General features: G+C 45.6%; 1 protein-coding gene across 3 annotated transcripts in view; it reads left to right on the top strand.

The window, feature by feature from the left end:
- The window catches only part of LOC133498950 (cAMP-specific 3',5'-cyclic phosphodiesterase 4D-like), a 235,066-nt gene that overhangs the window by 99,604 nt on the left and 109,191 nt on the right, over positions 1 to 26,271 (top strand). The gene's annotated exons all lie outside the window — the stretch shown is intronic.

The raw sequence follows: 26,271 nt of genomic DNA, 5'->3' as shown, positions 1-26,271 counted from the left end.
TTCTCCAGGTGGGCACTCTGATTTCCTCCCACATCCCAAAAACATGCAACATAATTAGGACACTCTAAATTGCCCCAAGGTGTCATTGTGAGTGCGACTGGTTGTTTGTCTCGATGTGCCCTGCGATTGGCTGCCGACCAGTTCGGGGTGTAGCCCGCCTCCTGCCCGTTGACAGCTGGGATAGGCTCCAGCACTCCCGTGATCCTCGTGAGGATAAGCGGCTAAGATGATGGATGGATGGATGGATATTGTAATCATAGCTTTGAAATAACCAGATGGGCGCATCTTCTCTTTCTCCCTGGGACCTTCATGACAGGTAGCGGCTGGCGGCGAATTGCGACGCCCGCCTTCGCCTTCACCGCCCGTGTTTGTGTTTTTGTGCGCTCCGCCGTTTATTTTCACCTGCCGTCTGTTACCGGGCGCTCTCGGCTCCTGTCAGACTTGGCAAGCTGCTCCCCCTCATTTACCGCCGCTATCTTCCTCCCGCTTCCTCCTGTTCTTGTTCCCACCTGGTCCGTGTCGTTCTGCTGCCAACCCCAAAACACGACCGTGCAATAAATGCACAGGAAAAAAAAAACAAAAAACAAAAAAAAACGAGACGCACACACATCAGCTCGTCGCTCGGCCCTTCTTAATCAAATTTTTGCAAGAGTGTGCTAATGGATCCTGGCGCGAGGTCTGTAATATTACTTCTTTCCTTGGCAGCGAGGACTCGGTGAAGTTCAGCTTTCTGAGTCATTATTCCGCGGAAGGCGCGCTGCCCCCAGCTCGTAATGCCTTGGAAATTGCAATAGCCTCTCAACCACGTCAGGCAAATTATGAGGGAGAGATGTATTTTCAATATGTAGTTATTTTTTTCACCCAATTCTTGATCCCATCTCTCCATCCGGATCTTTTTCTTCCACACTTAAGCTATCCAGCTTGTGTTTGCCTTTTGTTCTCTTCCCGTACCCGGCGTGTACTGCACTCTGAACTTAAAACCAACCGAGGTAGATACTGAACATTTTTTTTTTGTTTTTTTTTTTGTGTGTGTCACTCTGGATACTGTTAAATACCTTGTAATTACATTTTGTGTTTTCACCGCTATAACCATTCCCATGAGGAACGGCTACAATTATGCTGGTGGGGAAAACAAGCCTGACACCCAGCAGTAGAAAACAAAATCAATTAATTTGTTCTGCAGTCTGTCATCACAAAAAAATAATAATAATAATAATTAACAAAAAAAGCCAAATGCATTTGTGGAATTGATCTTTAGATGCTCATTGGATTGGAAGTGTCATCCAAGGACTCCCAAGTTTTCTTTGACTTTTGAGAATTTTTTTTTTGTCTCGCAGACCTCAATTACAAAAGGCAGTCACACATAAATACTTCACATTTGTAATTATAGCAGCTTAGATTTATAGAAGCGCCTTTGAGGGGACCCAAGGACACCTAATAACTCATCTCTGGGGACGGGGGGGGGGACAAAAAAAAAAAAAGAATGTGAGTCTGTGTGTGTTGTATGAACCATGTTGTGATCATATTTCTCTTCAGTGATGACAGCCATATGTGGGGATCAGATATGCAAAATATGGCACATCTTTAACCCGAGTGATGCTATTCACAATTTATCGTATTTTCCGCGCTATAAGCCTTCAATGAATGGGCTATTTTAAAACGTTTTTTTCATATTTAAGGCGCACCGCATTATAAGGCGCATAGAATAGACCAGGGGTGCCCAGACTTTTTTACCCCAGGATCTACTTTTCAAGCAGCCAGGCTCTCGCGAGCTACTGACGATGTGGGGGATGATGATGATGATGCTCCCAAACCGTTTTATGGTTGATGTTATGATGCTTCCTTTATTTAAAATACAGAATTAGCTTTTTGTGCACTGCATTCTCTGTGCTTTCATCCTGGATCAGGATGTCCCAAGGTGGAATTTAACTTCAGACTAGACCTTTCCCACACGAAAAAGAGAAAATCTCGTCCAGTTTCACTACGTTTTCTTCGATACTCCGACAGTCATTGCATCTGAAAACAACAGCATTTCTTTTTTCAACTTTCTCCATTAATACCGAAAGTAAACATAAGCAGCACATCTAGCTCGTCTTTGCTCTACGTTGCCCAGACTGTGTTGCTCGCTCAAGCAGCGATGGTGGACGCTGTCATTATCAAACACATGCATGAATACTGTAACATTTGTAATTATTATTAGTGTACGTCTTTAAGAGCGGGGGAGGGGGAGAAGGGGTGGTATGAGCTAAACTAGGATAAAGAAAGTGTGGCGGAGCAGCGGTCGCGGTTGGGGAAAGTTCTGTGTGCGCCCTAAAAGAAACCAGTGGCTTCTTCCTTGCATTTTTTACAGTACGTATGTGAATTGTGCCATTGGATGTAACAACCAGCCATCCCTCACTCACATTGCAAAATGCCACAAACTGAAATAATTTCAATTTGCATTGGATTTTTTTTTTTTGCGTGCAACGTAGAATTTCTGCGGTGCACAATTGCGCAAACATTCAAACGCGCAGTTTCAAGGGAACATTGGCTGAAGTCTTTTTTTTTTTTTTTTTTTTTGGCACGCCGTCCCGCGATCGACCAAGACTACCTCATCGACGCATTGAGCACCCCTGGAATAGACGTTCCAGCAGAGGCTGGGGTTACGTTAATATTGATTCATATATAAGGCGCACCGGATTATAAACCGCACTTGAGAAAATGAAAGGCTTTTAGGTGTGCTTTATAGTGCGGAAAATTTGGTACCTTTTTACCTGACACGCTTTTTCTAGTAGCATGTGCTTGGGTTTTTAGGCCAGGAGGGGCGGAGGAGGTGGGGGCGGGACCACCGAGTGGACGTAGGGGCAGAAGGATCGCTCGGGGTCATTGTTGCAGCTGAGCGATCTGGCAAGCGGGGCCTGCCGGTGCCTGGCGACCCGGTGAGGCCAGTCGGGTGTGCAAAAATGTAGAAGTAGGTTAGCAAATCTGTGTGGCTTACGCTAAAGTCATTTATGTGTTAATGGAGACGTATTGTGAATTTTTATTTCACATTTTGGTATCTTCCTAAAATATCTGTGACACGGTTTCATCAAAACCGCCCCAAGCTCACTCGTTGCGCCGTGTAGTCCACTTGATGAACGTGTTCACTGTCTGCAACTGCCAACTTCAAAGTGCATGCATGACCCCCCCTCCCCCCACTATTTTCCTTGGTGGAGGCAGAACATCATCACCGAGGTGACTTCATCACCGGTCACGTGACACGCTGGGAATGCAAAAATATCGGGCCAACACCACCGATTGTAATTTCCCTCGCGGAGCGGATTCACTTGAGGTCTCCCGTCACGTCTTTCTGCACAGAAGTGTTTCTGGGAGGCTCAGAGTGCTCACGCTCACGCGCCATATTCTTCTCCTTCTCAAATGACAAACTGCCTCAATCTTGCACGTAATTCATCCAGAGTGAACAATCCATAAGCCGTCGGAGCTATAAAATGTCAGTCCTTTCAGTCTTCAGAACTCTGTAGAAATCCAATATACTTTCTTAAAATGTCATAATAGTGTCGAGCAGGTGACATTTGGAGGAATTTATTGTTTTTTCCTTTATCCAATGTAAATTCGGCAACGGTAACGATGGATATTTAAACAAAAATGTAATATGGATAAACATTATCAGGGTGCACATGTTCTTCAAAGTTGTGGGCCTGTGTGGGGTTTGTATATTCTCTCCGTACCTGAGTAAGTTTTTCCAGGTCTTCTGGTTTCCTCCCACAATCCAAAACTGTGCATGGTAGTTTGCGTGAAGACTCAAAATTGCCTGTCGGTGTTCATGTAATAGCGCACAGTTGTTTGCCTTGATGGGGCCTGCGATTGGGCGGCGACCAGTTCAGGGTGTACACAGCCTCTCTGATTGCTATGATAGGCTCCAGCACCTACACAACCCCGCTGCGGATAGGTTATGGTGGAAAAATGCAATGGAATAACTATAATTAGAAGCCCGTCATGTTAGCCAATACTGTACAATATGCTGGATTGAACCGCAAGCCATCTCCGGGAGATTGCCGCCCTCTAGTGGTCGAATTGAGTTACTGCGATTTAGTGTGGACAGAAAGTACATTTCGGGTAATTTGGGTTTATTTATAATTTGTGCGGGGACAGCGTCAAATTTCACAAATGTTTTTGTGTGACATGCCCTAGAACCTTATATAAAAATATATACACTTATCTATATTAAACCGATTAATATGAATAAATAAATAAACTGATAGCAGTTGTCATCATTAAAGGTGCATGATATGTAATGGTGTTAATTTTGTATCAGTAATCGCATTGTAAAAAAAAAAAAAAATCAGTTTTTGTCGTGGGAACAAAATAACCTAAAAATGTGATCATACATTTTTTTTATTTATTATTATTTTTTTAACTTAGTTATTAGTTCGTTATTTACTTATAAGATATTGTTCTGTGAAATATTTGAGTTCAAGCAAAAATGTGGTAATATAACCTCTTTGTTGGACCATCAGCATACGTTATTGTATTAGTAATTTATATCAGAAATATTGCTTTGTGAGTCATGAATTTGTGTAAAAAAAAAAAAAACGTTTTTCTTTGTATTATAGGCTAAACATTGATATTGTATTGCTTGTATATGATATATACTTACATGTTAATTACTTAATGATATAGATTAAAGTAAGTTTCTTTCGTCTTGTCCCGTTAGGGGTCGCCACAGCGTAACACATCAGATGAACGCTCATATTTATTTGGCACAGTTTTTTTACGAGGGATGCCCTTCCTGACGCAAACCCATCATTATTTGAAAATATGCTTTTTACCATTGGAAAAATAGATTTGTACAAATGAAAATAACTAATGGCAACTTAAGGGACGTTATATTTGACCAAAACTTGCTTTCTTTCGGCTTGTCCCATTAGGGGTCGCCACAGCAGATGGATAAAAATCCCCCCTCAATGTATAAAAGTGCCTTCAATTCAACTCTCCGAGTATATTGATGTTGGTCCGCTAGAGGGAGCCAGAGCCGCGCTTAACCTGAACTGCACCCCAGCCGAGTTTGTTCCAGCCACAAACTGAATCAATCGCATCCTTTTGCCAAATGAATTCATTCTGCATATTTGAACATCGTCTCGTGCGCTTCCAGTGTGGCTGTCCGCCTCCGTCCACGCACATTCGCCGCTGTCACAATGTGCCGAATATTGAACGTGCCAAAGTATGTTTTGAGCGCTCAGACTAATGCGCACCCATTTGAGGTTGTCTTTAAATAAAGACATTTATCATTTATCAGGAGGAAATAAAGGAAGCAGTCTGACGCGGCATGATGTATTTCATCTCTTTATTCCTCCAGTTATGACTCACACCTTGCGATACATCATCCGCAGTGTGGAGAAGTCACGTTGAAGTGTGACTTTTATAGCCATCTTTTTGTTGAATGTTCTTCTACCCATCATGGGATAATTCAGACGGATTGTGCGGCGCGTCTGTTGTCCTTTTTATATTTCTTATGCGCCGCATAGAACAAGTCTGCACACCCACGTTCAATGGCCGATTATTAGCCGCGCTAAGAATTGGCACCAAAAACAGCAATTTTTGATGCTTAGAACGCCGCAGCTGCATTGAAGCATGTTGGCGGCCATATTCTGCTTTTTGGCCCGGTTTTCCTTCACTGTAACTGGGCTTCTAGTCCAAGTGGTGGGAATTATGAGCAGTTCCAAATGCTGTACCAGCCCAGCTTCTCACAAAACCTTTTGGCTTTTGCAAGAAAGAACCGAAAAGGTCAGGAAAACCCTACTAGAAGAACCAGAACTTTGTTTGGGCTCAATCAGAGGATCCTGAAAAGGTGGCAGGTGTGTGCCTCCTTGCTTTTAACGTGGGTTTGATTGTGATTGGTTGTTGATGACGCGCACACTGAGGTCCCGGGTTCAATCCTGGACCCGCCTGTGTGGAGTTTACAGGTTCTCCCCGTGCCTGCGTGGGTTTCCTCCAGGTGGGCACTCCGCTTTTCCTCCCAAATCCCCAAAACACGCACGACTCTAAATTGCCCGTAGGTGTGATTGTGAGTGCCGTTGTTTGTCTCCATGTGCCCTGCGATTGGCTGGCAACCAGTTCAGGGTGTACCCCACCCACCTCTTTCCCTTTGACAGCTTGGATAGGCTCCAGCACCCCCTGCGACCCTCGTGAGGATAAGCGGCTAAGAAAATGGATGGATTGGATGCATTTTCTCTTTTTTTTTTTTTTTTTGCGTTAACCCATGCGATGGCAGTGTCCCAATTTTGGGACATCATGATTTTCACGCATTATATCCTTCAGTATATCAAAATATTTAAGTGTTTTAATCTGAAGCCATAACTTGGCATAAATGAATCGATGGTGGGACGCTGGAAACGGCAGCGGGAAGAACTGGAGCAATGGAAAAAGAGGTAATAAAAGTAGATGGCGCTAACTTCTTTGTAAATAGCTCATATTTCAATGTGGGCACAAGCGTCTTATACACAGGTGCGGCTTATGTACGTACAAAATAGTTTTTCCTTTACAAATGTAGTGGGTGAGGCTTATAATCCAGAAATTACGGTATTGTGGATGAAAGGGCTTGAAACAGTGGCACTGAATGCTGATCACACAGCGACTGCTGTGGGGCGGGGGTTCCACTCCCTTAACAATAGTTCTTGGAACTTGACGTGGTTGTTTTGCTGATTGTATTCCTTAAACATGTTGGCAGGAGTCTTCTGTCTTGCATGCGTCCACTTTCATCCCTTTTTAAATTCTGCTTTTGTTCATTCAGTCTTTTTTCTTTTATTGAATGAATCCACTTGTCCCTCTCCATCTTTGTTGCCCGTGGTAACAGGGTGATGGTAGTTGTGGGAAGGGGGGGGGGGCTGCACTCATTTTGTCACGCGGGCTTGAGGAAAATGTTTGGTGAAGAAAAAGGTCAGATGAAAGGAAGCATCTCTGTCTCTGAATGCGAAGAGAGAAAACAGCAGAGTGGGGGTTGGGAGGGGGGACGTGGGGGGGGGGTGTTAGGCAGAAAGCCAGCCGGCGATGCTGGAACACGAGCTGCCTCTGCCGAACGTGTCACAGTTTGCGCTTCGTCGAATCGGCGAGCCCGCGACGTAACGGGCCAGGACCCCCCCCCCCCCCCCGCCGACTCAACGGCCACATTGCAGCGGCGCATTTTCATTTCCGAGGCGATCGAGCTAAATTTGATTCCCGCGCGGCACGCTTCCCCGCGGCGGGGTCGCGGCGTCGAACAGACGAGGCAGGAGACGGCAGACAAATGGCAATCGTGGCGGGGGGGGGGGGGGGGGGGGATAACGCCGTCGTCGACGCCGCCTCGGAAGAAGCGGCGCCGATACTTGAGCCTGAAATAATTGGAGCGAGCTTGCTGATGTGCCACGAGGGGACGTAATCTTACAGTAATGGAGGATTCTGCGGCGTATTAAACAATGTTATGGCTCATTTCATTTCTTACTTTGGGAGGATGAGCGTGCCTTGCGAGCTGACGTTAACAGAATGGATGAAGCATTCCTGTGATGCGCTGTAAATACGCGTAAAATAAATATACGCAAACACAAATGGAATATCAAAGTCATCTCAAAACATCCGTTTTTTTTTGCCGCTTATCCTCATGAGGGTCGCGGGGAATGCTGGAGCCTATCCCAGCTGTCAACGGGCAGGAGGCGGGGTACACCCTGAACTGGTCGCCAGCCAATCGCAGGGCACATGGAGACAAACAGCCGCACTCACAATCACACCTAGGGGCAATTTAGAGGGTCCAATTAATGTTGCATGTTTTTGGGACGTGGGAGGAAACCGGAGAAAACCCACGCAGGCTCAGGGAGAACATGCAAACTCCACACACGGGGGGCTGGGATCGAACCCAGGTACTCAGAACTGCGAGGCCAACACTTTACCAGCTGCACCAGCATGCCGTTATCTCAAAACATTCACCTTAAAAGGAATATGTATATTTTTTAATTTTCATGTTTTGATCTCACGGGAATCGCGCATGTGCAAGACTTTCCATAACTCTCACTAACAACCCAGGCTTAACGCAGATCAATCCCAGCAAACAAAGATCATAGAGCGGTTGTGATGTATTGCGTCAAAATAATTCTGTCCTTTGCATCATAATCCCTCATTTTACGGTGGTCATTTGAGGGCCGGTTCTACCCGGTTCTGCCCGGTTCTGCCTGGTTCTCAGCCTTCTATATTGTTGCGTCGCTTTGACTTGAAGCCATTTGAGTCACGATTTTTGTTTGCAGGCACCACTCTGCTACGGCTTATTATTAATAGCACGCAGAGCCCACTAGTAATACCGTCGATGATTTATAGGAAGGCAATATTCAATTTTTATGATGATGTTACTCACAGACTATTGCTCGTCTTCTCTGTGCACTATTAATAATATCATTTCGAGTGCATCCGGCCTAAAACTGTGCCAAACAAAATATGCGTTCATCTGAGATGACACTCTGTGGCGACTCCTAACGGGACAAGCCGAAAGGAAAAGAAGAAGAAGTGTGGGCACCTGTAGACGCGACCAATAAAAGCATTTGAAATTATGGAAGCACAGTTCATGTAGTACTCTGTATGTAATTATTGGAACGCATAACACAAAAACTGTAAAACAAACATTCAAGCAGTCAGTGAATTTGCGCCTGCCTTCTGTTTATCCACCCATCCATCCATTTTCTTAGCCGATTATCCTCACGAGGGTCGCGGGGAGTGCTGGAGCCTATCCCAGCTGTCAACGGGCAGGAGGCGGGGCACACCCTGAACTGGTCGCCAGCCAATCGCAGGGCACATTGAGACAAAGAGCCACACCTTGGGGCAATTTAGAGTGTCCAATGAATGTCGCGCGTTTTTGGCATGTGGGAGGAAACCGGAGTGCCCACCCGGAGAAAATCCACGCAGGCACGGGGAGAACATGCAAACCCCACACAGGTGGGGCCGGGATTGAACCCGAGGCCAACGCTTTTCCAGCTGAGCCACCGTGCTGCCCCTTCTGTTTATTTGCTCTTAAAATAATAGCAGCGGACTTGCTAGCATGAGAAATGTCGGCATTTTTAAGAACTTGAAAGAAGCTCTGGATCTTCTCCCTTCCCCAAGCTGATCCTACCGTGGACAGCAAAACTGTGTGACGATGTACTGCAGTGGCGTAAATTAGGACGCGTGGCACGGCTCGCTCGGGCACATTTTCAGAACCTGACACGAATGCTAACCCAGACAACCGTCGTGAGCGGGACTGGAGCGCTGCCAGGAGGGGCGCGGCCTGGTCACCGCTCTGGGCGGGGCCACCTCTGGCACTCGTCACAGCTGTTGCGCATTCTGCGTGTCAATTGACCACGGATTTATGTAATTTTCGTCACGTGCTTTTGTCAGTTCTTTGAGTTTGCTTCCGGGTCACCGGGTGCGGACACTGCTTCTGAAATGAAACCCACCAGACATCATGCCTTCGTCTGGGAGTCCTGCATTTGGACCGATGGCACGTGACAACTCAATTTTTAGTCATTCGGTTTCTCACATTCCACGCAATAGACACAACCGTTTGCATACGAGCCGTCAAAAAGTCCCAATTTCCGTCACGCCCCCTCTAAGGTGTTGCGTCCTCGAGCCGTTCCTCGCCCCGTCTCGCAGCCTTCGATAACTCGGGCGTGCTTTTAGCGCCGCTCTCGCAAGCAAGCGCCTCTTAAGACATCTTTGCAGCGTCACTCAAGCGGACTGCGTTCCTCCCTCTTTTTATCCTTTATTAAACACGCACGCACGCACGCACGCACGCAGTCGCCGTGTGCAGCTCCGAAGGATCAGCAGCTCGTAAACTGGCCGCAGTCAGCAGTCATTTTCTCGGCGTGTCGGGCGGGAGGAAAGATGGGGGGAGGAGGAGGAGGATGGATGAATCGCTTCGATTGGATGGCGCAGAACTCCAGCGAGCCTTACTGGATTTAGGCGCACTGGGCAGGTGATGGTTCCCACCGGTTGTCCGTCTCGCTAAGACGGCGGCACGGCGTTCAGGGCGCACTCGCGCATTGATTGAGTTCAACTCCTGCCAGGTTTGGATTTGCTGGACTGCCGGACGGAAATCCCCCTTTTTTTTTTTTTTTTTTTTTTTAAATGCTTTTTTATTTTTTTATTTTGATTTTTGCCTCCCGCCCTCTCTGCTCTCCTTTCTTGCATCGTCCCCTCATCTTCTCACAGCAGACATCCAGCGTAGTGTTGCAGACAAAGGCGGCAGCCCCCCCCCCTTCACTGATCATCTTTTGACAAGGAGACGGGAGGAAAAAGAGAGGATTTATCATTTTAGTATTATTATATATATATGTGTATATATATATATTTTTTTTTTATTTGACTGGACTATCCAGAAGAATTTGGGAAGGTGCAGGGGATTTCCAGCTTCTTCACATTCTGGACTGGTACACCCAAAGGTGATTGTTTTATTTTTTTTTCAATTTTTAATTTTCTTTTGAATTGGGGCACATCCCTGGTGCCGGCGGCCGAGCCGCGGGGCGAGGCATGGCCCAGCAGGCAGCCATGGGGCCGACGCACCAGGACACCCTGGCCGTGCCCCCCATGCCCAAGCACTCGGGACTGAACGAGGACCTGGTGAAGATCCTGCGGGAGAACCTGCTGCACCCGGAGAGACCCCGAGGACACCGGCGCTCGCCCTCCTCCATCTCGCCCCGCCTCTCGCCGCGCAACTCGCCGCGGCTTCTCCGCCGCATGCTCCTCAACAACAACATCCACAAGCAGAGGCGCTTCACCGTGGCGCACACATGGTGAGACCGAACACAGTACAAAAATATTTGGGGGTGAAGCACCCGCAAGGGAAAACTTTCAAGAAGTGCTCGTAGAACAGTGGCGGCTGCGGGTGTGGTGAGCTTGTTGAGCCTGTAATCTTTGCTGTCCTCTCACCTGTAAGAACTGTTTTTACCCATCCATTATTCCCGCAGTACATACCATTTTTTGTGCATCAGTTGTGGAAATCCCCTCATATCACTGCAGTTTAATGGCTGTTATTTTAGTGGATATTTGCATTATTGCATATTATTTACTTACTCGAATGCCCTCACATGTGGGAAAGGACAACTGTATTCACTGATGATGTCACAGGCTTCAAGGATACGACCTGGAGAAATGTAAAACAAATTTTCAAATTCAAGAGCTGCTGTTGGCCGCAGCTCACACCCGAACGCTCGCACGCGGGCGCCGCGTCTTAATGCCACACATCTAGCACAGAGACACGACAGTTTATACAGAATTTCTGCATTATACTTTCAATTTTTTTATCAATGGAATTGAAAAGGGCGGCACGGTGGGTCAACTGGAAAGTGTTGACCTCACATTTCTGAGGACAGGGTTCGATCCCGGCCCTCCCTGTGTGGAGTTTGCATGTTCCCCCCGTGCCTGTGTGGGTTTTCTCCAGGGACTCTGGTTTCCTCCCACATTAATTGGAGACACTAAATTGCCCCTAGGTGTGATTGTGAGTGCGGCTGTTTGTCTCTATGTGGCCTGTGATTGGCTGGCAACCAGTTCAGGGTGTACCCTGCCTCTTGCCCGTTGACAACCGGGGTAGCCTCCAGCACTCCTGCGACCCTTGTGAGGATAAGTGGATGGAAACAGTCTAAATGTGGGGGTGAACAGGGGTTCACTTTAGGCTAATATAATCTTATGATGGTCTCCTACCACCTGAAAACGCTCTCCATGATTTTTTTCCCTCTTAGTACACCTGCCTGCCTGCCAGCAGTTTTTGGACTGTTAATTAGCGCTCTGTTATTGGCTGTCTATCAAGCTCGGCTGCGCCCACCCACGCCTCGTGCCTTCATCTATTCCCCGGCCGCTCGCGCCTCCATACTGCTTTTCCTCCCCCCTGCACGTTAACCAGTTTTTTCTTTCCCCAACCAGCTGCAATTTCCTGTTATTGAAGGCCTCTGCTGTTTTTTTTTTTTTTTTTTTTGCATGTGCGTGTGTGTGTTTTGGTACTTGGTTTACAGTAGTACTATCTTTGTGTTTACAAACAACACGCAATGTACTCGTTTGGCTACCGTAATTTCTGGACTATAAACCGCACCCGATTATAAGCCTCACCCAGTACATTATGTCCAAAAACTATTTTGCACATAAATAAGCCGCACCCCTCTATAAGCCCCATGTTCCCACATTTAAATTAGATATTTTCAAAGAAAGACAGGACACAGAAAGATTTTTTAAAGTTTTAATAATATACCTTAGCTTTTCTTTCCAAACAGCGCCTGTGACGCAGCAGTAACACAGTAGCAATACGGTAGTAACACAGTGCTAACAGCGCTGGGTAAAAAAAAACAAACCATACCGTTAAAAATGACTGAGACACGGCAGTAACACAGTTCAAGCCCCCTCCAAAAGATTTTTTTTGTCTTTTTACATTCCTCCAATTCTTCCTGCTGCAGTTTCCTGCGTCTCACCATCAATTCATTAATGCCAAGTTTCCGTCCAGCAGCTCTTTTTCCTTCTTTATCGGGCAGCTCGATTGCTTTTAACTTGAAAGCTGCGTCATATGCATCTCACCTTGCATTTTCGATGAAGCGGGTCTGCGCATGCTAATTTTATCCATGCACAAAGCGCGAAGTTACATTAAACTTGCTTCTTCTCAACAAATATTTTCCACCCGTCTCACTCTTTTCTGCTCGCGTGCCCCCGGTGGCCATTAGAAAAACATCCATAAATTAGCCGCATCGTTGTGTAAGCCGCAGGGTTGAAAAAAGTCGCGCCTTATAGTCCGGAAATTACGATATTTGTTTTGCTACATTTCTTCATTATTGTGATACGTGGAGCAGGTACGTTAAATGTTCCGGAAACTGAACGTTTAATAGTTGTTGACAAAAATGGGCTCATTAACGACTTTTGCAAGTTTAGCCCCCAAAGCCAACTTCCAGGCTCTTTGTATCGAAAGCGCCTCCTGAATTTCACTCTCTTTACGGGCAGGTAACTTTTATTTTGACACAACTAACATTTGCCTGTATAACTTTGCCATTGCTGTGTCAAACGCGACTTTACTGCTGTTGTTTCCTGGCATAATTTGTCTCGAGTCTTTTCTTTATTAAATCTCCCGTCACTTTTATGATCGGGGTTATCCATCGCTCGGCGCCCGGTGCTCGTATATACGTTGCGAGCGTGTCTGCGTAATTTCAATTTTATGACTTCATTCTCCGTGTCTGCGCGCACGCACTCAAATGCAGCGGGTCGTCGTCGGCGCTTTATTTATTTGCGATGATCTCGCGATTCACATCGCTCTCATCATCCAGCCCCTATCTGCCGCTTTTTAATGATATTTTCCACAATTCCCGATTAATAAGCAGAGAATGCTTCCTTTACGTCATTGGCTGGAGCGCTTCTCCATGGTGATTAGGTGGAAATGGCACGTGGTAGCAAATGGTGTCAGCACTTCATTAAAGATTTGTCTTGATACTTCCTGATTAATCCACATGCGTGCCATTTTTAATGTGGTTAATGAGGCAAATTGAGTCAAATACGGGCAAACTAATTGTTATACACGTAGCGGCTCTTGTTGGAAGACTGCGGTGCTCTTTTGCATCACCGATACGTGATATCTGGTCGATAAACATCATATTGCTGTTTTGTTGGTCGTGGTGTTTCTGGGCAAAAGAAGGGACGGCAGCGCCGTTACCGGATCATGAACAGCGGCGATGCTGCGATAAGCCAGTCAGTCACTGCAGCTGGAGACGGACAAAAGGTTGCCGGGCTTTGTGAAAGATTTGCTTTTTAAATCCCAAGGTTGAAACACTGCCGGCGTATTGTGGTCCTCCGTTGTTGTTTGGAACACATTTCTTTGGTTTCAACTGACTCATTTGTCTTATTTGGCCTTTACCGTTTTCTTTCTTGGGTAAAGCATGAATATTTACAAGTGGCACATTCAAAGCCATCGAGAAACCTTTCTGTCGGGATTCTGCATGGGCTCCGCTTCGCTGCTTGGTCTGATCCAAGATTATTATGGGCAATGAAAACAAATGTACTCAAACTAAAGGCAAAATAAAATGTTACGTTTGCAAAACTAACTAAAACCAAGAGTTACAATGTCCTTTGTTTTCATCTTTGTCAATTAATTTCAGAAGCAGATTTAATGCCCAAGTGGCTAAAACAGTCAGTGCTGCCCTGGTACGACATTCAGAACAAAGAACAAGGAACAACCTTAATAAAGGGGAAAAAAAACAAAAACACGTTTGTTTGAATCAGGTGTGCTCAATGCGTCGATCAAGACCGCTTGATCGCGGGATGGCGTGCCAAAAAAAAAAAAAAAAGACATCAGCCAATGTTTCCTCTAAACTGCACGCATGTGCAATTTTGCATCGCTTTTCCAGTTTCTTCGCAGATATTCTGCATTGCGCCCCCCCCCCCCTCCCCCCCAAAAAAATCCAATGCAAATTGAAAGTATAACATGCAGCTATTCAGTTTTGGGGATTTTGCAATGTGATGCAATGAGTGAGGGAAGACTGGTTGTTACATTTAATGGCACAATTCACATACATACTGTAAAAAATGAAAAGAAGAAGCCACTGGTTTCTTTCAGGCAGCACACGAAACTTTCTCGAACAACGACAACTGCTCCGCCATACTCTCCTTTTCCTAGTTTACCTTACACCCGCCCCCCATCCTCGCTCTTAAAGATGTGCACTCATAATTACAAATGTTACAGTACTTACGCAGCCCATCAATGTGTTTTATAATGACAGCGTCTACCACCGCTGCTTTAGTTAGCAACACAGTCTGGGCAACGTAGAGCAAAGACGGGCTAGACATGCTGCTAATGTTTACTTTCGATTTTAGTGGGGAAAGTTAAAAAAGAAATGCTATTGTCGGAGAACGTGAATAATCGAAGAAAAAGCGGTTAGACTGGATGAGATTTTCTCTTTTCTGAGTGGGAAAGGTCTGGTCTGAAGCCAAAGTTGAAAGTGCAGGATGAGATGGTGTGTAATTCTGTATTTGTATCTGTCGGGCCACTGCCGAGCGTGTCAAAATGCTGCTGTTTTCCACCACGAAAGGCAAATTGTGAAAGCAGAAAAGGTGTTTGCATTGCTGACACGGCAGGTAATCGAACTACTGCAATAACTGGAGTATCCTGGTGTCATCCTCTAGCTTTCCCTTTGGTCAACCGCGCCACATGTCCACAGTACAGTTTAGAAAAAGTAAAACCGATGTAACTTGTGTTTCCACCGCGGGGTGTGTCGCGCTAGCCATGGCAACGTCACCTACGTCAATAAGATGCGATAAGATAAGATAACTTTTATTAGTCCCGCAATAGTCACATAAAGGCAGTGCTCTGCGTCCTTTTAACCCAACAAAAAATAGCAATCACCAGGGAAGGGTGCAGGTTTCGCAAGACCCTTCCTTTTCCTGCTTAATGGTTCCATGACCCACACCTTTGCGACCAGCCTCAAAAGCAGTTTAGGTTTGGGTTTGTACCACTATGATATGGATTTCCATTGTAAAAGGATCCCGAAATGGCCAGCTCACTTTTGAGGACAAAATAATTGCTCTTTTCTTTTCTCCCTTTTCAAGCTACGGTTGGAATACACAGAACCATTATTTTGTCAAAGCCTGAAGCTAAATAGAGCTACAGTGTCATTGAATGCACGTAATTGTGTTGTAAGATGACGCAAACGTCAGAGCGTCTGCTAACTGGCACGTAAGACGCTTATCATACATGTAAAAAAAAAAACGGGTCAATCCGACAAAGTTAGAATATTCAGCGAATTCAACAAAGACATTTGTATAACAAATGCTTCACACGAAATAGAAACCTAAACTATAAACGAGCCGATCCAATCCATCAGCGAAATTATTTGTTTGTAAAATTGAGTTTTAATTTTGACGTTTGCGAGCTGAGTGATGGAATCAAATGGACTCGCTTTCTTTACGACTAGTTAAAGACCCATTTGCCAAAAGATGATTAATCCATGCACATAAATATTATTTGATGTTGGCACATTAAAATAACAAATACAGGTCTGTGATCCTACCTTATAATGTTGACACAATACATGAAAAAAAAACATCATTGAATTATTGTTTTTTTTTTTTTTTTTAACAATTATGATGATGGAGTAATTATTATGTTGTGCAGTTCAACAGTATGCAAAATTATTGGAAAAATTGGAAAGCGTTGGCCTCACAGTTCTGAGGTCCCTGGTTCAATCCCGGACCCGCCTGTGTGGAGTCTGCATGTTCTCCCCGTGCCTACGTGGGTTTCCTCGGGTCACTCCGGTTTCTTCCCACAGCCCCAAAACATGCAACATTCATTGGACACTCTAAATTTCCCCGTCGGTGTGATTGTGAGTGCGGCTGTTTGTCTCTATGTGCCGTGCGATTGGCTGGCGACCACTTTAGGGTGCCCGTCGACAGCTGGGATAGGCTCCAGCACTCCCCGTCACCCTCGTGAGGATAAGCGTCAAAGAAATCGAATGGATGGATACATCATATATTGCAATAACTGACCTGCTGTAATGTTCTTGACAAAATATGGAAATTTGGATTGTCCTGGAAGCGAAATTCTATGGGTTGGCAGCTGGACCGAAACCTGTCACATATCTCGGTTTTATTACGACACACGGGAACCATTTTGATTCGGGTAAGAATAGCTCCCTGTCTCCTTTTAATTAAATGTGGAATAACACCAGCACTGTTGACATAGATGACACGGATATTGCCATCCCGCCCGCAAACCTTGCGGTCCAAACAGGATCAGGCCTGATCGCAGTTTACCGATCGGAGCCGTAACTTGGGAACTGAAGTGTAACGCGCGGCGGCAACGCGACTGAAACCGCCCGTCGTCGTTGATACGAGCCGAGATCAGCTGTCGACTGTGCACAGAGACAAACGTCCTCGGCGTCGTGACTGCGGCGCAAAGGACGTGGCTGACTAATCGAGGCATTGCGCTGTTTTGATCTTTCGATCATTTGGTTGAAAAAAAACAAAACGAGAAGTGTCAGACGGACTAGATACAGATGATGTGGCAGAAGGGAGAGACGCTTTATTTATAAGAGTGCGAGAGACACCAGCATAATTTACCTCAATCATCTCTTTATTGTTTTTCGCCGCGAGGATTCGCGGGGCCGCTGGCTGCTACATTCTGGTGACATTCGCGCACGCACGCAAGCGCGCACGGCGCCCTCGGTGGTAACACTCCACACTTCATTAAGGAGACAACGCTGCTCGGCGCGCTGATTGGACTGACGTGCGGCGTGCCGTGCGCTCACGGGGGCCGCAGTCCAATGGAAACTGCTCGCAGATTGTTTTCTCGTCAGTCATCGGCGTGACCCAAATAGCTGATTGGCCAAAACAAACATCAAAACCTGCCACATATTTATATAAAAAAAAAAAAAACAAAAAAAAAACAAACATTGCAATGATAGAAAGGACGGCAGCGTGGCTCCGCTGGTAAAGCGTTGGCCTCACAGTTCTGATGATCTGGGTTCGATCGTGGAGTTTGCATGTTCCCCCCGTGCCTGTGTGGGTTTTCTCCAGGGATTCCGGTTTCCTCCCACATGAATTGGAGACTCTAAATTGTCCCGAGGTGTGATTGTCAATGTGGCTGTTTGTCTCCATGTGCCCTGCGATTGGCTGGCAACCAGTTCGGGGTGTGCCCCGTCTCCGGCCCGTTGGCACCTGGGATAGGTTCCAGCACTCCCGTGACCCTTGTTAGGATAAGCGGCTAAGAAAATGAATGGATGGATGGATGTTTTATCTGTGACGGACCCAACAGATAAAAAAAATCAGGCGGATTTTGTAGTATTTTAGTATTGGTTGTATTGTGTGCGGCGTACGCCACAACGGAACACATGAACGAACGAGTGTGGGAGTGCATTTGCTGCTCCTTGCACCAAACTGCAATCCATAAAAATACTAACAATTACGATTGAATATTTATTGTTGCTAAATTGTGATGAAAGGTTAAAAAAAAAAAATCTACATTACACCCACAACAATGTCTGAAAATTACACTTTTGTCCACTGCTGTCTATAAACAAAAGAACAAAAATACCTCCAATTCATCTCGCCATCAATGCGCCACGTTTTTGTCTACAGGAAACATGATTTGTAAATGTGTCGTATCGTAGGACAAATTGATGTGCTACAGCGTGTCAACTTTTTCCATGTTTGCGTATCTCGTGCATCTTCCTCTCTAACACCCGACTGCCCTCGTGTCCTCCCTCACAACATCCATCAACCTCTTCTTTGGTCTTCCTCTCTCTCTCGCTCTTTTTCCTGGCAGCTCCATCCTCAGACTCTCTCGCCTCTGAACATCTCCAAACCATGGAAGTCGGCTCTCTCGAACCTTGTCTCCAAAACATCCGACTTTGGCTGTCCCTCTAATGAGCTCATTTCTAATCCTATCCAACCTGGTCACTCCGAGCGAGAACCTCAACATCTTCATTTCTGCCACCTCCAGTTCTGCTTCCTGTTGTCTCTTCAGCGCCACCGTCTCTAATCCGTACATCATGGCCGGCCTCACCACTGTTTTGTAAACTTTGCCCTTCATCCTAGCAGAGACTCTTCCGTCACATAACACACCAGACACCTTTCGCCAGCTGTTCCAACCCGCTTGAACCCGCTTCTACACTTCCTTACCACACTCACCATTGCTCGGTATTGTTGACCCCAAGTATTTGAAGTCGTCCACCCTCGCCATCTCTTCTCCCTGGAGCTTCACTCCTCCTCCTCCGCCCCTCACATTCATGCACAAATATTCTAATCTTCATTCCTCTCCTTTCCAGTGCGTGCCTCCATCTTTCTAATCGTTCCTCCGCCTGCTCCCTGCTTTCACTGCAGATCACAATATCATCTGCGAACATCATAGTCAAGGGGGATTCCAGTCCAACCTCGCCTGTCAGCCTATCCATTACTATCGCAAACAGGACAAGCCGAAAGGAAAAGAAGATGAAGAAGAAGAAACAATTAAAAAATAAGTAAAAGGGAGTCATTGCTCAGGCTACGGACGTTCTCCCCTTCTCTTCCCTCTTCCGTGACTTTCCGGGGGCTCATCGAAGACGCAATGCTGCTCCCAGAATAGGATGAATCTGGATCAGGCTCATTGGAATGCCACTAGGAATGTCCGTCGGCACTTGACGTTTTCGGACCGTGACGTGTCCGCGCCCGCACCGACAGCCTTCAAACGCTCGACACGACCGGCGTTACCCGACATTCGTTGTCGTAGCTTCATCCTTTTCCCATCACAGGATGCCATTTGGGCATTTGCAAAACTGTTTTAGAGGAAGCGGTCTGGTGTTATTCGGGTTTTTTTTCTTTCTGTCGATCACCATCTCTCTCAACTCACCACCACGGCGGCCGTATGAGCCCTCGACGCATGTCGTCTTCCTCTGATCAAAGCCGCTGCTGCCATCTAGTGTTGATTTATCGTCGTAAAAACCTCCCCAAACCTTTCGGTACGTATTGTGGAGTTGTGCTAAATTCCAAAAACAAAACACGTAAAAAGTCTTTGGAACAAAAGTGTAAAATCTCAGTGGGGCCGGATTAAAATGGGAAGCGGGCCGTATTTGGCCCACGGGTCATACTTTGCCCATCCCTGGTAAAACGGAAGCTGTGCATATGTAAGCAGCCCATAATACGTTTTATGCGGCTCGTGCTTCCAATGCAAATACCTGCTAAAGGGGGATTTGAGAGTGACAGTTTGGAATTGTAATCGCATTTTTGTCAGTAGGCCAATGGCGTTAGCTCGCGGCAAAATAGTGTAGCTCACTAGAAAGGCACGGAGTTTGGGTTCGGTGCCGATAAAACAACAGTTAAGTGCTAGAAAAGGATGAGGCAGAAGCGCATAAACGCGGGCGGTGAATGCAAATGAGTTGCACAATTTAAGTGACAGCCTTTCAGCTGTAGTGACACCTCCATTAGCGGCGATGAGCACCTCTTGCCGCACGCGAGGATTTAATTGCTGCCTGAGCCACGCGCACTCGGCGATAACAGCGCCTTGCTCGGAGTTTGAATCCCTCGGATCGCGTTGCCGCACGTGTACACCGGTGTTGGATTTCGTCAGTGGAGCAGAGAGCGCGGCTAGCGTTGGGGAACAACAACGGCGGGGGATGTTTTTGCGGTTGGTTTGGGAGACCACATTAATGGCAAGCGACGGTTTGTGTAATCAGCAGTTGACAAGCGCGAGGCGCCAGATGCGACGAATTCTAACAGACGCTGAAGTCTTGATGCAACATTTGTGTGAAATGTCATCGAAGATACGTTCAGCTTCATGGAAAATGAAATTGTCCATCTTTTCTAAATGTATTGTCATTCTCTTGGCACCAAAAAATTGCCTGCGAGCTAACAAACAGAATAAAAAAAAAAAAAAAAAAACCACACAAATCGTGCAAAATTGAAGGATAGGACTTGTAAATTTGTATCTGAATGGGGGGAAAACGTTAAAATGAGCCATATTTTTGTCCATCCGTTACTTCTTCAAAGGTTACTTCTTGGTTTGCGAAAAATGTGAGATGAAAGTGTCCAATTTCCATTCTAGTGAAATGGGGCAACGCTAATATCCTTAAAGTTTTATCAGCATTTTTTTTTTTTTGCCTGTTTGACACCAGAATTTTGATTCCTTGACAAACCTTTTACATGTACCAATGCATTTTTTTGTAATACAAAGTTACCCGTATATTTACAGCAGACGTGAAGCGGAAATGTAGTGTAAAACAAAAGAAAAGGGACTACCGTAATTTCCAGCGGCTTTTTTCACGCGCTTTCAACCCTGCGGTTTTTGTGGTGATGCGGCTAATTTCTTCATTTTTTTCTAACGGCCCCAATGGGGCACTCGAGCAGAAAAGTTAAGAATGAGACCAGTGGAATATATGTGCCGAGGAGGTGACTTTTACCGGCCCCGTTAGAGCTGTGCTAGCGTGTTACTGGCGTGTCTCAGTGATATTTACCGGTATGTTTTATTTGCACTAGCTTTATCGCACCGCTACCATTGGCACTGACTTTAGCACGGTGCTAGCGTTAGTGCTAGCATTAGCGCTGCGCTAGCGTTAAGCTCTTTCTGTGTAACGTCTTTGTAAATATCTCATGTTTGAATGTGGGCACTTGCGGCTTTTACAGAGCTGCGGCGTATATATGTACCAAATGGTATTTCCTTTACAAATGTACTCGGTGAGGCTTACAACCAGGTGCGCTCTGTTGGCCGGGTATTACGCTATTATAGAGGGGGGAAAAAACAATTAAAAACAAGGAAAACAAACCAATGAGCTCTGTTCCCGTCCGTTCACCTCGGCCCGGCAACGACTGTCAATCTTTCATGCAGGTCGAGGTCGCCGTCTATTTTTCCTCATCCCGGCGCAGCGTCCGCAAATCCAAAGGCCGACGCTCGCGACTCTGCTTTGCGTTCCCTCCGTCCTGGCCGCCGTTTTCAACTTTCCTCCCGAGTGACTGACCCTGAAGTATTTTTAATGCTGTTGCACAACTGCATCCGATGCTGCATTGCAACAGTGCGACTGGCTCTTTATGTAACAGGAAGAGTGGGCAATATCGGTCCGGGGGGGGGGGACAGGTGGCGTTGGCAGGGTTGCGCTGATGCCAGAGCTTCTTCTCTGGCCAAGTGGCTCGTGACGAGGGGGAAGATTCTGGGCAGATGATTGACGGCTGGATGGATGGATGATGAATGTTTAATTTATGGCTCGGAGAAAAGTGACCCAAGTGCACGACTGGCTGATATCATCATTTTATGCATTTTTTTTTTTTTTAGCTGGATTGATGCGATGCAGCTGGACACCGCTGCAAAATACAACTACAGTAATACCCGCAATAATTAATAATCTCTCATCAAAACTGTTCCTTTGTAGGCTCTTGAAAATGGAAATTTAGATACAGCCCTTGTATCTCAAATTACTTTGGTATACATTGCGGTTGTCTGTGACCATGAATGATTTTGTTGAAAATGTTACGACTGTGAAACAAATGAAGAACATATTCTCAATATCCGTGACAAAAGCGAGTCAAATGAGTGTGATGGCCGCGTTCATAAACTCCTTCGTTGCCAGATGTTATCGAGGCGTTTATATTATCGTCAGGCATTTTCCAGCATTTTCACACCCAATTTTGCGCTCTATGATCATGTCTGATCTTTGATCATGAGTCACGGATATGAAACTGTCAATTCATGGCTGAACTTGCTCGTGTCTCATGTGCCGTCCGGCTTTCCGTCCACAAACGGTGGCATCTTTTCTCACGATCGCGACTCACATTTTCATCCTTCTTTTACCAAACGATCAGATTCTATTTAAAGGTGATCTGTTTGTACTTGTCCAACTTTTGACCTTCACCCCGTAGTTTTGAAATTCACTCCTTAATCTTTGTCTTCTCCTGAAAAGCATTGCTGACCTCAAATCCAAACCCCGGGAACAGCGATGCCCACAGGGATCTCTTTGCGTTACATATTTGTTTCGGTGATATTCGCAGACAAATCCTCCTCACCTGTTCAACAAACGTACTTTACATCGGTGAACGGTTGGATTCCCCATTGATTACAGACCTGCACAGTCATGAATGTGTTAATCAGACTATAATTTGAAACCTCCCCAAGTTATTACGAAACGGTTCCATGTTGAGATTTGGCTTTGGTGGTGTTCTGCTGCGTGCGCCCCGTACCCTGATTGACAAATACTGTATAACTTGGGCAGCTTTTGTAACTGCACTGCCTCGGCTGGGGAAAATGTATTTGAGCATGTATTTTTTTTAGTAATACTCTGTCCCTGACCTTGTCACAACGCACTCATGGCAACAAAATCATACTCCGCAATGGCCTCTGAGGACAGATGGGCGGGTTGAGCAGTGGCTCACTTGCATGAGATAGGACGGCCCCTTCGTTCAGCAAGTCTGAAAAAGAGAGTGCGCAAGGTTAACTGGAATTCTCGATCATCACATCTTATTTAGACACTTGGTTCCTGGTTTAAAGTGCCGTAATTTCCGGCCTGTGAGCCGCGACTTTTTTCACACACTTTCAACCCTGCGGTTAGGGTTAGCGTTAGCCCTGTTAGCACTGCGCTAACGCGTTACTGCCGTATCTCAATGATTATCACTGGTATGTTGTTTTTTTTTTTTTTTTACGTTAGCGCGGTGCTAGTGTTAGCACAACGCTATCGTTAGCATTAAACACTCTGTGTACCGTCTTTCTTTGTAAATATCTCGTGTTTCAATGTGGGCACTTGAGTCTTTTACACGGCTGCGGCGTAAGTATGTACCAAATGTTATTTCCTTTACAAATGTACTGGGTGAGGCTTATAACCAGGTGCGCTCTGTAGGCAGGGAATTACGGTATAAGAAAGAAATATATATCTGAATGCCTCCTTTGAGTGTATGTTATATATTACATATATTTCCTGTGATAATACACAAAGTATCCAGGATAATTGATCTGCTTTCTATATTGTTTTTGCATCCCTTTCAAGGTTATTACCTTTCCTTTTATAACCGAAGCCCTCAGCTGCTTTTTTCCAGAGGCTCGATAGCTCCCTTTCGATTGTGGCATTTCTATTAATAGACTCTTCGGGGTCAAGTCTCCTGTCGTTTGGGCCTTTCAGTCAGTCCACTCTCATTCTTTCATGTTGTCCCTTTTTCAAGGAATCACTGTTTATTTTATTTATTTAATTTTACAGAAAAGCAAGAAGTATTCCTCAGGCTTTTATCAGCCCAAACAGTCCTATCGACCCAGAAGAATAACTAATTTGCATACATAAAACCGGCTCGGCTTCTTCTGCTGCATCAGAATCAACACCCCGTTTGACAAAAACCAGGCAGATTGGGGCTGCACGATTGTATTTGACACGTACGCTATCACCAACGGCCACTCAGCATTAGTCAGAGTTATGTGTCTCAGCTCGGGCTCTTGACAAGATAAAGAATTCAGAGGAAAGGAATAACTAGGAATATTTTTTTTTTTAATTCTGTCTTTTACAGTAGTCTCATTTTAATCAAGTTATTCCCACAAACAGTGTCCAGGGGACACAGGTACAGTACGTCTCGAAAATTTAGAATAGTGTTAAAAGTAGTCACTCACATATGAAAAACGTATGGGTGTGGTCAGTCATGCCCGCAGATATAAAGTTGAGGGTTTGTGTTCTGTTTGTTATGATGAGTGTACCCCTTTAAGAGTGGAGGGGGGTGGTGTCAGGTAAACTAGGAAGTAGAAGTAGGGTAGTTTTCATGTACGCTGAGAGTGTGCGACAAGTGTGCAATTGCGCATCGGCGTAGCTTAGAGGGAACATTGGTCAAGACTACAGAAAATAAGCGACGTCTTTTAATATCTATGTATTTTTACTCATAACAAATTTTACGTGGGTGATTTTTTGTGCTCGACCGTGCAGATTTGCGAGTGCGATGGATATCTCAAATGAAAGTGACTGTAAAAGCTACATTTTTTCACGTATCTATTATTATTATTTAAATTATTATTGGGGCCCCAAGCAGCAACATGATTATTTTTAAAGAGTAACGCAGTAATAACATGGATGTTACACAACGTTGTGGAGTGACCACCTGTCTGAGTCCTCTTGAACGCTCATCGCTATTCTCCATACAGTCCAATCATCTTTTAAATTACGCCAGTATCTTAAATCCCCACACTTGAATCCAGATGAGAGGCTTGATGTGCCTCGAAACAGCCGTCGGTGCTGCTGTTTTGATTAGCAACAGAGTTCAGATGGGCTTAGCAGGATTAACGTTTTAATGTAAACAAAAGCCTCCACGAAGGGAGATATTTCCAGCCATATATCGCACACTCAGGGCTTACTTATGGAGAGACGTTGTTGCGTTGTTGACAAGATTATGGGCTGCTTGTCTAATTTCCGCAGGGAGTTTGCTGAACAATGGCCGCAAAATGCGACCTCAACGGCAGGAAGTGGGTTATTGACTGCAGGCGTTACATCCTGCGACATTCATGGCAGACGGATGATGTGAAATAAAGCGCTCGTGTCTTCTTGATAAGCTGCAATACGCCTGAGCCTGGCACAAAACTATGTTGGGGACAATCTTTGGTGAATGCATAAAGGCAGAAATTTGGAACACAATAGCAATTTACACGCAATTCTCCACTTAAACAATAGCGAGCACAGAACCCAAAAACAGGCACATCCTGTTTTGAAAATTATTGCAGTTGGACCTTTGCATACTCACAGTTCGGTGTCTGCGGATTCACATTTTTTTTTTCGATTTCCTATTTGGTTTTATTGGTGGTTTATCTGTGGTATTTCAAGAATGATTTGGGGTTGAAAAAAATTCATTGCAATTGTCATGGCTAACAATTAAAGTCTGCCGATTTTTGCTATTCTGACGGACAGCTGCTGACCACGCTGAGGTTCGAACCCTCACTCCCACCGTGTCATGCGTCGGGTCGCTAACTCAGCCCGCTGGCGGCCTTGTTTAAGGATTGAGGAGTGGGTTTCCTTGACTCATGAGGTGATACTTGATATCGCGTAATTCCCGGCCTACAGAGCGCACCTGGTTATAAGCCAGTAAAGGAAATACCATTTGGTACATACATATGCTGCAGCTGTGGAAAAGGAGCAAGTGCCCACATTGAAACCCACGTTCAAACATGAGAAAGACTCTACACGGAGAGTTTAACTCTAGCACTGCGCTAATGCTAACACTAGCGCTAACACTAGTGCTGCGCTAACAGGGCCGGAAAAAGAAAACATACCGGTAAAATTCGGACCGGCAAAAGTGACTTCCTCGGCACATATATTCCACCGGTTTCACTCTTACCTATTCCACTCGAGTGCCCCCTTGCGGCCGTCAGAAAAAAATGCACAAATTAGCCACACGTGTGAAAAAAGTCGCGGCTTATAGGCCGTAAATTGCGGTACTCGGAGTCAGGACGAGCAATATTCAAATAAGTTCGCCTACGCTGACAGCGCATTTAGTAGAGGTTGGGGTGCATAACGCCGTCGTCCAATCAAATCCTCCCTCTGGTCCAATCAGCGATTGTCTTACCACGCCCACCAGTACCCTCCCACTTCTGCTGGGTTCATTTTGTTTTGTTTATCAATTTGGTGTTGTGTTTAGCTTCTTCTTATTGTGATGTGATGTAGTTACTTGCTGCTGTTGCGTTGGACTTCAGGGCCACCGTACGTATTGCGGCAGTTAGCTGGCAACCTGCATTCGATGATTTTGCGTTTTGGGAATAAAGAGCCCAGATCGTCGCCATATTGACAATGAGTCGCTTTCAACCGGTGCAGGCACATGAAGGTGTCTGGGCCGAGGTTAAGACATGAACGCGTTTCTTTAAACGGC

Source organism: Syngnathoides biaculeatus, chromosome 4 (genome assembly GCF_019802595.1).
Source record: "Syngnathoides biaculeatus isolate LvHL_M chromosome 4, ASM1980259v1, whole genome shotgun sequence".
In the NCBI taxonomy this organism is placed as follows: domain Eukaryota; kingdom Metazoa; phylum Chordata; class Actinopteri; order Syngnathiformes; family Syngnathidae; genus Syngnathoides; species Syngnathoides biaculeatus.
This window is presented reverse-complemented; position numbering and strand designations above follow the sequence as displayed.